Consider the following 14,499-nt stretch of genomic DNA (forward strand, 5'->3'; position numbering starts at 1 on the left):
GCTCAGTGATAAAGAATAAGCCCATCAATGCAGGAGATGTTAGTTCAATCACTGGCTTGGGAAGAGCCCCTGGAGAAGGGAATGGCGACCTACTCCAGTATTCTAGACTGAGAATTCCATGGACAGAGGAGGCTGGTGGGCTACAGTCCATGGGGTATAAAAGAGTCAGACACAACTGAGACTAACAGCACAAGACATATAATGGATAATCCTCAGCAGTGGATAGGAAGGAACTGTTGATACACACTACACCATGGGTGCATCTCAAAGTAACTATGAGATAAGAAGAGTGTATATGAATATGATTCAATGTATACAAAATTCTAGAAAATGCCAACTAATCCATAGTAACAGAAAGCAGATTATTGGTGGGGGTTGGTTGAGTAAGATGGAAAGGGGAATTTGTTTTTTTCTATGTTTTTTGTGAGAGCCTGGAGTTGTTCATTATATTCCTTTATTATCTTTTTGATGGGGGAGCGAAAGTTTTTAAAAAGCATAAGAAAACATTTTGGAGGAGGATGAATATGGTCACTATCTTGATGGTGATGGTGGTTTCACACCTACACACACACACACACACACACACACACACGCGCGTCCTTTCAAGTTATGCACTTTGTTTTGTGCAGTTTATTATCTGCCAGTTACACCCCAACAGAGCTGTGAAAAAAGAATCACCACCTCAAAGGGCTACTGTTAAGATGAAATGTCATTCACAGTGAATAAGTCAGGAAAAGGCAAACAAATATCATATATTAACGCTTATATGTGGAAGCCAGAAAAATGGTATAGATGATCTTATTTGCAAAGCAGAAATAGAAACGCAAAAACATAGAGAACAACCATATAGATAGCAAGATGGTGGGAGAAGGAGTGTGATGAATTGGGAGATTGGGATTGACATATATACATATACTATAGATACTGTGTATAAATAGATAACTAATTGAAAACCTACTGTATAGCAAAGGGAACTCTACTCAATGTTCTGTAGTGACCTGAATGGAAATAGAGTTCAAAAGAGAGGGGACGATAGCTGATTCATTTTGCTGTACAGTAGAAACTAACTGAGCATTGTAAAGTAACTATACTCCCATAAAAATTAGTTTTTAAAAATGTTAGAAATCTAAAAAAAAAAAAAAGATTAAACGAATTAATAGTGATATGTAGCAAAAAGCCCAGTAAATGTTAGCTATTGTTACTGTTAATTATAAGTCAAATGGGGGCCACGATCCTTCCCAGCTCCCTGAATGAGACTCTGTGTAAAATGCCCACCCTCCGCACCCCCGCCAGGGGATGGAGGCAGTGGGAAGAGCAGATTTGTTGTTGTTTGTTTACAATATTTAAATAAGTCCCTCTACTTTCCAAATGTTTTGATGGCTATTTGCTCCTTTTAGTTTCCCACCAGCCCAGTCAACTGTGGTGCTGGAGAAGACTCCTGGGAGTCCCTTGGACAGCAAGATCAAACCATTCAATCTTAAAGGAAATCAACTCGGAATACTCACTGGAAGGACTGATGCTGAAGCCGAAGCTCCAATACTTTGGCCACCTAATGTGAAGAGCCGACTCATTGGAAAAGACCCTGAGGCTGGGAAAGATTGAAGGCAGGAAGAGAAGGGGAAGACAGAGGATAAGACAGTTAGTTGGCATCACCGACTCAATGGACGTGAGTTTAAGTAAACTCTGGGAGATAGTGAAAGGCAAGGAAGCCTGGCATGCTGCAGTCCATGGGGTCACAAAGAATCAGGCAAGACTTAGCAACTGAACATCAACGGTCCAGTGAGATAGAACCATGGTGACAGATGTTATAGCCAGGTCACTGCACGTGGGCCATGGACAATTTTTGTTTCCAAACCCCGGCTTCTCCTTACAATGGACGAAGCAATGTGTGCTTCTGTTGAAAGTACTTAGTGAAGCTCTGATGCTTCTGGCCCCTGTGGGGCACAGAGGTATGACTCCTGTTGATCTTGAGAAAATTCAGCCTCATTGAGAAGAGGTGGCACGTAACCTCAGTACCAGTACTTATGAGGACTTACCCGGAGCCAGGCATGGTGATGAATCCTTCACAACTATTTCCCACTGAGTTCTCAGAACAAACCTACAGGGAGGGATTATGATTATTTTCATTTCACAAATAAAGGAGCTGTTGATCTCCAAATGATAATCCTGAAGCCCTTCTACCTCGAGGCTGCTGCCTTGGCTGTTGCCAGATTCTTCCCCATAGGAAATGTATCAGTTTGGGTTCCCAACAAGCAGAACTTTGAAAGCGGTAGTTGGAGCTGCATTTCTCTATGGAAGGCCTTGGCGGCAGAATGTTACCTTGTGGAAGCAGAGACTCGGGGAGGAGATGGAGCATTCTTGGGCAGGGGGTTCAGAGCAGCCAGAGGAAGACAGGCAGGACTTGCGTGGGGAGTCCTGCTGCAGCCAGAGGAGTGTGGTCCCTGCACCCACATGGATGCAGGATGGTTCTGTGAAGACCTGACATCCAAAGGAGCAAAGGGACCTCGCAGGCCTTTCCGGGAGTCTGGGGACTGATTAGGCGATAAGTTTTCTGAGGACAAAGGGAAGAGAATCTTTCACAAATTCATTCCGATTATTTTTGTCTCTGCAAGCGGGACTCTTACTGGTGTCTGACTTTGCCTCTTGGCCCCACTGAGATTTAATTTCCAAATCCTCAGTGTCCTTTGTCACATCTTAGGTGGTCCTGATCACTATTAAATGTTTATTTTAGTTTATAATTTTTTATCTATAGTAAAATGTTAAATGCTTAGCATCTACTATAACGTAAAGGAAAATTCATGTGGTTAACAACTCAGAGAGGATTATGACAAACCCACACTACCCTTGACTAAGAGGTTCAGTGAAAAAGTCTGTGTGACACAGTGGAATGGAAAGTTTGGTTTTGAAACCTGTAACTTGGCAGGTTAAAAGTTGTTTAAAACAAAAGAATTCTATGCTGCCTCAGGCCTCTCTCATCAAGCCAGGAAATTTCTTGACCTTGAATGCTGTCTTTTCACCACATATGTGAAGGCACCCTTTGCTTTACCACTTGGCTCTCCTCTGTAAAATTAGTTGAATTCTATCTACCACGCCTGTTTCACAGGAATATCATAAGGATCTGATGAGACCATATTCACAGGAGTGCTCTGAAAAAGAGAAAAACTAGATGGAGAAATAAGATGGATTATTACTGTTACTATAAAGAACAGTGGTAAAGACATCACTTTGCTGACAACGATCTGTATAATCAAAGCTGTGGTCTTTCCAGTAGTTATGTATGGATGTAAGAGTTAGACCATAAAGAAGGGTGAGCACTGAAGAATTGATGCTTTTGAACTGTGGTGTTTTGAACTGTGACTCTTGAGAGTCCTTTGGACTGCAAGGAGATCAAACCAGTCAACTCTGAATACTCATTGAAAGTATTGACGCTGAAGCTGAAGCTCCAATAACTTGGGCACCTGATGCAAAGAGCTGACTCATTGGAAAAGACCCTGATGCTGGGGAAGATTGAGGGCACAAGGAGAAGGGAGTGACAGAGGATGAGATGGTTGGATGGCATCACTGACTCAGTGGACATGAGTTTGAACAAACTCCAGGAGATAGTATAGGATAGGGAAGCCTGGCATGCTGCAGTTCATGGAGTCACAAAGAGTCAGACACAACTTAGCAACTGAACAACAACAAAGATTTTGCTTTCTTTTTTTTTTCCAGGTTGAACAATCTGCCCTACCTTCTACCTGTGGGCTGATAGTTGATTACTGAAGTGTGATTCCTTTCTTTAATGCTTTTAACTTTAATTTAAACATTGTCTTGAATGTAATTCATTCTTCGTCATTTAGGTCTCTTTAAAGATGAAATAGGCAGGGACTTACCTGTTCCACCTTCTTTCCCTCTGTGGAGTCATGGATGAGAAGAGAAGGCAGCACAAACAGAAGTGTCGTCATATCCTAAATTTCAATTTAAAAGCTAACTCATCAAGTAAAACCTTCAGAGAAATCCCATATTGGTGTTAGGGCTCAGTTTCCTCATCTCTCAGTTCCAGAAAGAGACAAGGCATGACTTTCTGATTCCTGAAAACTCCAACCTCCCCTGACAATTATATGCCAGGTAAAAATTACAGCAAAGTTCATGAATAACTATCTGGTGCCAAAGCCAAGTCTCCTTCCTTTGGTTTCTCTGGAGGATGGATTTTGTCCACCTTCCAGATGTCCTTACCTACTGTGTCCATAGCTTCCATCAAGCCATGACTCTCATTCATTTGCATGTTAGCATCACCTGCAGGGCTTTTGAAAGATATGATGCCTCACCCCAATGTTCACTGCAATACTGTTTATAATAGCCAAGACATGGAAGCAACCTAAATGTCCATTGACAGAGGACTAGATAAAGAAGATGTGGTGCATGTATACCAATGGAATATTACTCAGCTATTAAAAAGAATGAAGCTCCAATACTTTGGCCACCTGGTGCAAAGAGCTGACTCATTGGAAAAGACCCTGATGCTATGAAAGATTGAGGGCAGGAGGAGAAGGGGAAGACAGAAGATGAGATGGTTGGATGGCATTAACAGAAGGGACATAAGTTTGAGCAGACTCTGGGAAATAGTGAAGGACAGAGAGCCCTGGCATGCTGCAGCCCACAGGGTCACAAAGAGTCAAACAATTTAGCGACTGAACAACAACAAAAAAAGAATGAAATAATGCCATTTGCAGCAACATGGATGGACATAGAGAGTGTCACAGTGAGTGAAGTCAGACAGAGAAGGAGAAATATTGTATGACATCCTTTATATGTGGAATCTAAAAAGAAATGACACAAATGAACTTACAAAACAGAAAGAGACTCACAGACTTATACAACAGACTTATGGTTGCTGAGGGGAAGGGATAGTTAGGGAGTTTGGGATGGCCACGTGCACACTGCTATAGATAACCAACAAAGGATCTATTGGACAGCACATGGAACTCAGCTCAATGGTATGTGGCAGCCAGGATACACGTATGTGTATGGTTGAGTCCCTTTGCTGTTCCCCTGAAACTGTCACAACATTGTTAATTGGCTATACCACAATACAAAATAAAAAATTCAAAAGAAAGAAAGAGATACTTCTGCCTCAAAACCACAATGAGATACCACCTCATACCAGAATAATAAGTGTTGGAGTGGATGTGGAGAAATTATAAACCTTGCGCACACTTGGAGAGAATGTAAAATGGTGCAGCTGCTCTGGAAAACATTACAATGCTTCATCCAAAAATGAAACATAGAAAAAAAAAGAAACATGGAATTTCCATATGATTCAGTAATTCCCCTTGAAGGCACAGACTCAAAAGAATTGAAAGCAAGGACTCAGATCCTTGCACACCCATGTCCATAGCAGCATTATTCACATTAGCCAAAAGAGGGAAGGTGACCTAAGTGTCCATTAACAGGTGGATTGATAAACAAAATATGGCAGACACATACAATGGAATAGTATTCAACCTTGAAAGGAAGGAAATTCTGACACATGCTGCAGCATGGATGAACCTTGATGACAATACGCTAAAGTAAGTAAGCCAGTCACAAAAGGGTAAATACTGTATGATGCCATTTACACGAGGTACCTAGAGAATAGTCAGATGCCGGGAGACAGCCCCTGGTGGGGAGGAGCGATGAGAGGGGAGCTGTTGTTTAACGGGTATTACGAGTTTTGCAAGATGAGTTCTGGAGATGCAGGGTGGTGATGGTTTTGCAACATTGTTGAGTGTATTTAATGCCACTGACTTGCACATGTAAAAATGGCTAATGAGGGAAATTTTATTTTATGTGTATTTTCCCACAGTTCAAAATCATTTTTCAACGATGCTGATGCAGGGCCAGACTAACTGAATCAGACCCTCTGAGAGTGGGGCTTGGGCTCAGGCGTTGTGTAAAAGTTCCTTGGGGTTTTCTGCTGCACAGTGAGTGTTATGGAGTTTGGCTCTAGAACCACAGGCCTCCGTCCTGGCCCTCCTCTGGAAACACTCATCTTCGGGACCAAATGTCATTTGCTAGTTTGAGCCAAAATAAAAAGGAAAGTCACTGGCATTACCTCCTGCACATATTCTCTTGAGCATATTCTTCTTGGAGGAAAGAAAAGACGCTTCTGTCTTGGGTTTGCCGGCAAGAAAGAGTCTTCTGTGTGCTTTATTCTAATCTGAAACAAACCTCACTCTGAATTCTCTGACCCAGGGTAAAAAAAAAAAAAAGCTCTGGTATCTGGAGAAAGCAAATGGATCCCAGGCTGCAATCAAGAGAAGAATGCCTGGGGAATCAGAAGAACATTATGGTGTATAAATTTCTAGTGAGGTTTCAGCCTGCAGCATTGTCCTGAATTCTATGCAAAACACCAGGGACACTGGTGAATTGAAAGGTGACTTGGATAATTGTGGGCCTCGGGCCTTACTGTAATGATGAAGTTAGGAAAAAAGAAAACACAGGTTTACAGTCAGAGGAAGAGAGGAAGGAAGAAGAGGTTTATGGAGTGTACCAGAGGATGGAGGAGAGAGTTTGTCTCTGGGAGAATGATGATACATTCTGAAAAAATTAAGCGTCCATTCCCTCTGCAAAGAAGGGGCCAGAATTTGGTTTAGGTCTAAGGAAGGGAAGGACTGGTGGAGAGATTGCCATCCATAAAGTCTTTTATCCTTGATACCAATGTTGGGGTTGGGGTGTGCGTTATTCTCATTCTGAGTATTTCTATCACCACATCAGTAAATTAGTGTGGTGTTTGGGGCATAATAGTCCAATAGAACTTTCTGTGATGATAGAAATGTTCCAGTGAACTGCAGGAGCTGGCTTTTACTAGCTTGTGGAGTTCACTATTTCATTTTCAGCAATTTTGCAAGCTGGCTGTTAAAACTTGTCACTGTTTAAAAGTTAAATTGTATACATCTATCATTAAATATTATACCAAAAATAATGATAATAAATACTCATAATTCACAACCTCTTATTTTACTATTGAAGTTTGCACTGTCCAATATAGTAGCCACTAGCCACACATGACCATTGGGTACTGGATATTGGCTAGTGTGAGTGAAGAAATGACTTCTAAATGAATTTAAATTCAAATTAATTTACATTAAATAGCCACAGGTGGCTAGTGGCTACTGTAATGGGAAGGGTGTGTTTGGGTGTTTGCAAAATACTGTATCTCTCATTGATGACTGTTGTCTGAAAACCATTTATATCAGATGCTGAATGAGTATCTTTCATTCCAATGATTCTGGTTTTTATTATGAGATTATTTGGATCTGGGGCTTCCCTGGTGGCTCAGTGGTAAAGAATCCACCTGCCATGCAGGAGATGTGGGAAACTCAGTTTCGATCCCTGGGTGGGGAAGATCCCCTGGAGTAGGGAATGGCAACCCACTCCAGTATTCACTCCAGTGTTCCTGGAGAATCCCATGGACAGAGGAGCCTGGTGGGCTACAGTCCATGGGGTCGCAAAGAGGCGGACACGACTGAGCTACTGAGCAGGCACATTTGGATCTGAACTTAAGCTACTTGGGAGGGCAGTGATGGAGGGAGGAACAGAGAGTAAAGGGGAGAGAGAGAGGGAGAGAGAGAAAATTTATTCTAAACTGAATTCTTGGTGCTTTGCAAGGTTGCATGCTAATGATGGCAAAAAATGCTGAAGCAAAACATGCTTTCCTTTGCTGTTACATGACTTGCCATGAGTGGGAGCGGACAGACCACACACTTGTCTGCCCCAGAGCTGAGTTTGGATGCTGGATGACATGGACAGGCATTTCTGGGGCTCCCTTAGATTTCAGGAACAACCCTGGACTCCTCAGTTTGAGCAGGGACTCCAGCCCAGATCCCCAGGCTCCCCTACCACCATAATTGGGCTCCATTTGTAAGGAAGTGACCCTGGCTTTCCCAAGCTACCTAAGGTCAGCACTGGTCAGCCAGCCGGGAAGTGCTGGACAATTAGCACTGAAAGCTATTGCCTCAGATGTGGCCAACCCATTTCCCCGTCCCATCCCCCTTTCCCCCAGGTAGCTCCCTGCTTTAATTTCCCTGCAGGTTTCAGAAAGGATGCATTAAATTATAATCACTAGCTGTTTTGTGAGCAGCCTTTTGTGACCAGTAATGACTGTAATGAGAGAAAAGAAAAAAGGGAAAATGGGATGATTGAAGCTCACTGGGAGGCTTTTGCTGAGCTGTTTGTCAAGCAACACAAACAGATAAATGGGGCTCTTCTTTGCCCAGTAATTTGTATCTGTGTTTTCATTTGTCACTGAAAGGTGGGCCTGTTTATTAGGCATCTGCTGGTCAACAGGGGCCACTTTACTAACCTAAGGTGGGATTTTCGAGACAGCAAGGGTCACGTGACTGCCTGCTGCAGCACTGCCTTGGCAATCCTGTTCACAAATGAGTCTGTTTGGTGCGTCCTGCCGGGTGATTAAACTAGTAATACAGCTATAGCCAGGACTCTTCCATGAATCCCTTGACATCCTAGGTAAGCTTCCTCCTCCTTTCTCACTCTGGAGCTTTGGGCTCTTTGTGTTCATCTGGACCATTGAAACAGTTTCTAGTATCTTCCTAAAAAGGTAGAGATCTAATCATAATACTCCCATGGTCTAAAATCTTCAGCAATTCCCCACTGTCTCTGAACTTTGAGGACCTCTGGGGTGCTGATCTCTTGCAACTGTGCAGTTAGAAGGTAAGTTCTCCGAGAGCACATTATTGTATGAGCTCAGCACGTAGCAAAGATCCTTGTACTGAGGTAAGTGAGAGTCTGTTGGGCTGGACTTTGTCTAAAGCAAAAACGAAAAGAAACTGTAATTTTTTTTTTAGGTGCTGTTACTTGGATATGTAGACTTTTGAAAATATTTTTACTCATTTATTATTTATTTAGCTGAGCGGAGTCTTAGTTGTGACACTTAGGATCTTCCATTTTTTGTTGCGGCATGTGTAATTTTTAGTTGCAGCATGTGGGATCCAGTTCCTTGACCAAGGATCAAACCTAGGCCCCCTGCATTGGGAGTGCAGAGTCTTACCCACTGGGACACCAGGGAAGTCCCTTGGATATGTAGACTTTTTAAAAATAAGAAACACTTAGAAGTCTGTACTCTTTCCAAGAGAATTAATCCAAAACTGTTAAGAATAGCAGTAACTTTATTAGTTTTTGATGCCTGAAATCCATGCCAGAAATTCTGTATCTTGGACTAGCCCTGCAGGTCCATGGGGTACCTCGGAGACCACACCAATGCCAACCAGAGGAATTCCTGAAGGTCTGACTGAGACCTCATTTACAACCACCGGTGAGTCAGCTTCTCTGCCTAATCCTGCCTTCCTCACTTCTTTATAGATATATCTCCCCAGAAGAACTTGGACCACACAGAGTCTCTTCCCAATCCAAGATATTGCTATATTTGACTTCTTTCAAGTGATTGTTCTTAGTTCCTTTTCCTCTTTCTCTTCTCCCTTTAGAGCTGAGTTTTGTTGGTTGAATACAAACTCCACACGATTCTAACTGCTCTAGTACCCAGTGTCTTTGGGATACTATCTGGTGGTCAATTAATATTTGCTGAATGACTTTTTTGAATAGAAACATTGGGGGAGTTTATAAAAATAGTAAAATACTTTTGCGAGGTGGAAAGGGAATACTACGGGGGCTGAGGGAATTCTAAGTCCTTATAATTCAAGCCATGTCCATGAATTTTTTATCCATGCAGTAACTGCAAAAGTTAGTTGGGAGTGGCAGGAACCAGTGTCTCATTGATTGACATAAATGTAGAAAGAAATGTCTGGTTTTCAGTGTGGCAAGTTCCAATTAGAGTGACCAGATTTTCCATCCAAGTAGAATGAAATCATTGGTTTAGCAGAATAGTTAGTAGATTTACAAACAAGCATTTGGGTAGGGCTCCCTTGTTCCTCTCTGTGCATTGATCTGAAGTACAGAATAAAAGGAGATAACAAATTCAAATATGAAATGTGATCTTTATTTTCCAATGCTTTCATCTAAATATACAAAGCAAGAAGAGAATAGCTATAAAGTAGCACTTTATAACTGGAAAAAAATGTAAACACTTGATAGAAACTTGAAAACAAGCTCTCTGTGTGAGTTTCTCACTGAATTTGAATGGATAAACTTTTGTGGTTGTGCTTAATCACTCAGTAGTGTTTGACTCTTTGTGACCCTATGGACTGCAGCAGGCTCCTCTGTCCATGGGGTTCTCCAGGAAAAAAATACTGGAGTGGGTTGCCATTTCCTTCTCCAGGGGATCTTCCAGACCCAGGGGTGGAACCCAGGTCTATCTGCATTGCAGGTGGATTCTTTACTCTCTGAGCCACCAGGGAAGCCCAGATAAAGTCTACCTAGTGATTTATTTATATAGTAACAGCCTCCACACACTGATATGATTTCCTGATCCTTCTTCTGAACTCTTTTCTTCTTTAGCCTCCTGTTCACCATTGTTTAGAAAACACCTAGGTTGTGATGGGGACTTCCCAGGTGGTGCTAGTGGCAAGGAATTTGCCTGCCAATACAGGAGACACAAGAGACGGGGACTGGATCCCTGGGTGGGGAAGATCCCCTGGAGTAGGAAGTGGCAACCCACTCTAGTATTCTTGCCTGGAAAATCCCATGGATAGAGGAGCCTGGAGATCTATAATCCATGGGGTCGCAAAAGAGTCAGATATGACTGAGAAACTGAGCACACACAGGATATGGGTGCCATATAAATTCCTAGCAAGATACCAGACAGTGAATTGCTCCAAATCACCTCTGCTGCCTTTAGGCAACATATTTCTCTCTCTCTCTCTCTTTTTTTTCCCCTTCAATTTTCCATGTTTCCATTAGGTCAACTGATTAAGATTAGAAAATTACCTAGAAACCAAAAATTAAAAAAATGTTTTTTAGTTAATGTTGTCTGTCTACTTGGATATTTTCCGCAGAGGTTCTAGGATGCATACTTGGTCCTTGCACAAAGGGAAATATACATATAGTATAAACTTTTCATCTGGAATTGAGAGAGATGCTAAGGAAATAAGTCATTGATAGCCTCCTGGGGCCTCCTGGGTGCTGGGGTCATATGGAATTGCCCAACTGGGAAAGCTAGGAATGCTCAGGGCAACTGTGAAAGCGTCTATCCACTGAGCTGAGTCCTGGGGGGATGGCTTCCATTGCATTCTTAGGATGCTGGCCGTCCTGTGTGGCTGCGGCCATACTTCCTTTCACCTCTTAGGAAAGTTTATTTAGTTTGAATCCTGAGTTGAGGTTTCTTTGCTTCCTTGGTTTCAGGCTAGCTCTTTGTTCAGAGATCTCTGGAACTAATTTCAGCCATACTTAACAGTTTTCTAGGTGATGGAAGAACATCTAGGAGAACTGGGTCTGAGGCCTGCATCCGTGAGGCCTCTGATCCCTTCTCTCCAGCACCCTGCTCTCCAGAGGTGTTTTGATTCAGATCCACAGCAAGCATCGCCAGTTGTGACTCTCCCGAGGCACCCTAAGAAACTCAAGCTGTGTCTCCCACAAGTCGTTGAGAGCCACCACTCTCCCTCAAACAAAAGCTTACTGCAGCTCAAAGCTAGACTTTCCCAGCTCTCCTTTTGTGACCCCTCTAGGTATGCCTCAATTTGCCTTAAAAAGTGGGACATATGTTTCAGAGCTAAAGTGATTTTTATTTTCTTGGATTTTTCAAGTGCATGTCCATAATACAGCAATTTGGGTAAAGTATGACCTTATGGGCTTCCCAGGTGGTGCTAATGGTAAAGAACCTGCCAGCCTAAGCTGAAGACATAAGAGACATGGGTTCAGTCCCTGGGTCAGGAAGATCCCCTGGAGGAGGGCATGGCAATCCAATCCAGTATTCTTGCCTGGAGAATCCCATGGACAGAAGAGCCTGGTGGGCTACAGTCAATGGGTTCACAAAGAGCCAGATATGACTGAAGTGACTTAGCACTCAGGCACGCAGGCTACATTCAATCCATAATGGCCTTGCTCTTTGAAGTGGAGTCCAGGACCCAAACTGCGGGCATCACCTGGGAGCTTTAAAAACGCACACATTCAACGGCTGCTCCCCACCTCCCGAATCAGAGTCTACATTTTCACAAGTAGCCTGGGTGAGTCTTTTTCACGCTGAAATTTGAAAGGCACTGGCACGTCCCATCCCTCCTTCCCAGTTACTCTTAAGGTACTTACCTGCCCTTAGTACCTCCCAGAATTGCCCCTATGGTGACCTCCCCACCCCCCTGCTTTTTCTACACAGCATCCTGATCTTACCGTTCATCTTCTTCATTGTGGTCACATGTTAGACTCTCATTCTGTCTCCTGAGCCTGGCAGGCAGGGTCCTCTGAATCTGGCCACACCCACAACTCTGGCCTTGGCTGTCATCACTCCTGGTGTGACCACAGCTTCGTGGCCCTGCATGTACCATGCTAATTCTGGCCTTTGTGCCTTGCTCTTATAAGCTCAGCAAAAATGCCCTTCCTGTCCATCCTGCCCATCTTCTAAGATGCAGCTGAGGTCTTGGTTATCCTAGGAAGTCTTCTGAGGCCACTCCCCAGCAAATCACCCAGATATGCAAAACTCACATACCTTCTAAGCTGGGTTAGGAGCCCCTTCTCGGGGTTCCATGCTAATGTGTGGGGCACAGCACTCTTACTGCATCCTGGACTGCTTTTACAAAGTTTTAGCTTCCCTGATGGCTCAATCGGTACAGAATCCACCTGCAATGCAGGAGACACAGGAGGAGACACAGGTTCAATCCCTGGTCAGGGAAGATATCACTGGAGAGCGAAATGGCAGACCACGCCAGTATTCTTGCCTGGGAAGAATGCCATGGATGGAGGAGCCTGGTGGGCTACAGTCCATGAGATCGCAAAGAGCTGGACACGACTGAGAGACAAAGAGAGAGAGCTCTGCCAGGAGACTCTGAGGGCCTGGAAAAAAGAAATGGTCTGAGAGTCTGTGTCGAGTCGTGGTGAGTATAGCCTCTGGAGCTGGCTCTCCAGGCTCATGTCCCAGATCTGCCACTAACTAGGTACGTGACCTTGGGCGAGTCACTTCTCTGTGCTTCAGCTTCATCATGCGTAAAATGGACTAAGTTGATGAATCTGTTGATACTTAGTGAGCTCATTGTGAGGATGAAATGCAATATGTTGTATGACGTACACATGTTTGCTGTCATGTTTTCAATATTCAGCTTTGAACCCCCAGTGACTGGCTGAGTGCCTGGCATAAAATAGATGCTCCGCAAATAAAATACTGACGGGTTGAATAGATTTCAGTGCTTGTTTGGGTTTTATCATATTTGACAAACCAAATCCGGTGAAGTGTGTAGGGTTTGCATTATTAGCCCTATCCCTTAAGGAAATCAACCCTGAATATTTATTGGAAGGACTGATGCTGAAGCTCCAATACGTTGGCCATGCGATGTGAAGAGCCGACTCATTAGAAAAGACCCTGATGCTGGGAAAGATTGAGGGCAGGACTAGAAGAGGGAAACAGAGGATGAGATGATTGGATGGCATCACCAACTCAATGGACATGAATTTGAGCAAACGGCGGGAGGTAGAGAAGGACAGGGAAGCCTGGCATGCTGCAGTCCATGGGGTTGCAAAGAGTCGGACTCGACTTAGCGACTGAATAATAAGTAAATGAGAAAGAGGCCCATGAGGTTTCCTTGCCTAAGATCTCACAAGCAATCCCAATAAGGCAGGGCCTGTGCTAGAGCTCTTTTCGGCTTGTTGCTTGTGCAGGATCAATCCCCCTGATGTTAAATCTGCCAAATGGAAACACAATGGATTTTAAGGGTGGGCATCTAGTCATGAAAACTTTTCTCCTAAATTTCATATTGCCAAAAGGCCATTAACCATGCCCTCTCACCCAAAGAACCATGTTCATGCTTTCCTTCTACCCAGAAGAGCCTTCTGCCAATTTCCATTCCAACTTTATAGCATCTGGCAGACAAAGTCCTTAAGATGTACATGCCAACTTGACAATTATTTATTAAAATGCCAGGATTAAGGGGGAAAATTGTGGACTGATAAAAACTGCTTTTTCTAAATATTCATGATATACATTTTCAACAATGCAAAGAAAATTCTTCTCACAAGCACAAGGACCAAAATAACCCAAACCTTCTTATTCGTTTCTTCTCCCTAAATCTGTTTTTACTCTCAGTATGAAAATGAACACTCACAATATGACAAGGGCAGGAAATACTTTGTTTTGTTTTTACTGAAAGGGGAAAAAAATCTACTTTAATTTGAATATTAAACCATCCAGAATATCTAGCCGAAGACATGTTTTTATTATTTGCATTCTTAGGTTTGGCTTGTTATGCTTTTGGCATATCTACTGATATCACTCACAATATTTTTTCATTTCATATATTAATATTTAATATTCTTTAAACATTGTTCAACCTTAATGGTTGTCTAATTTCTGTTCTTCATCCACAGAGAAGCTATTAATTTATGAGCATATAGGGCAGTAAGTAATAATTTGCATGAATGACTTGA

Source organism: Dama dama, chromosome 30, assembly GCF_033118175.1.
Source record: "Dama dama isolate Ldn47 chromosome 30, ASM3311817v1, whole genome shotgun sequence".
In the NCBI taxonomy this organism is placed as follows: domain Eukaryota; kingdom Metazoa; phylum Chordata; class Mammalia; order Artiodactyla; family Cervidae; genus Dama; species Dama dama.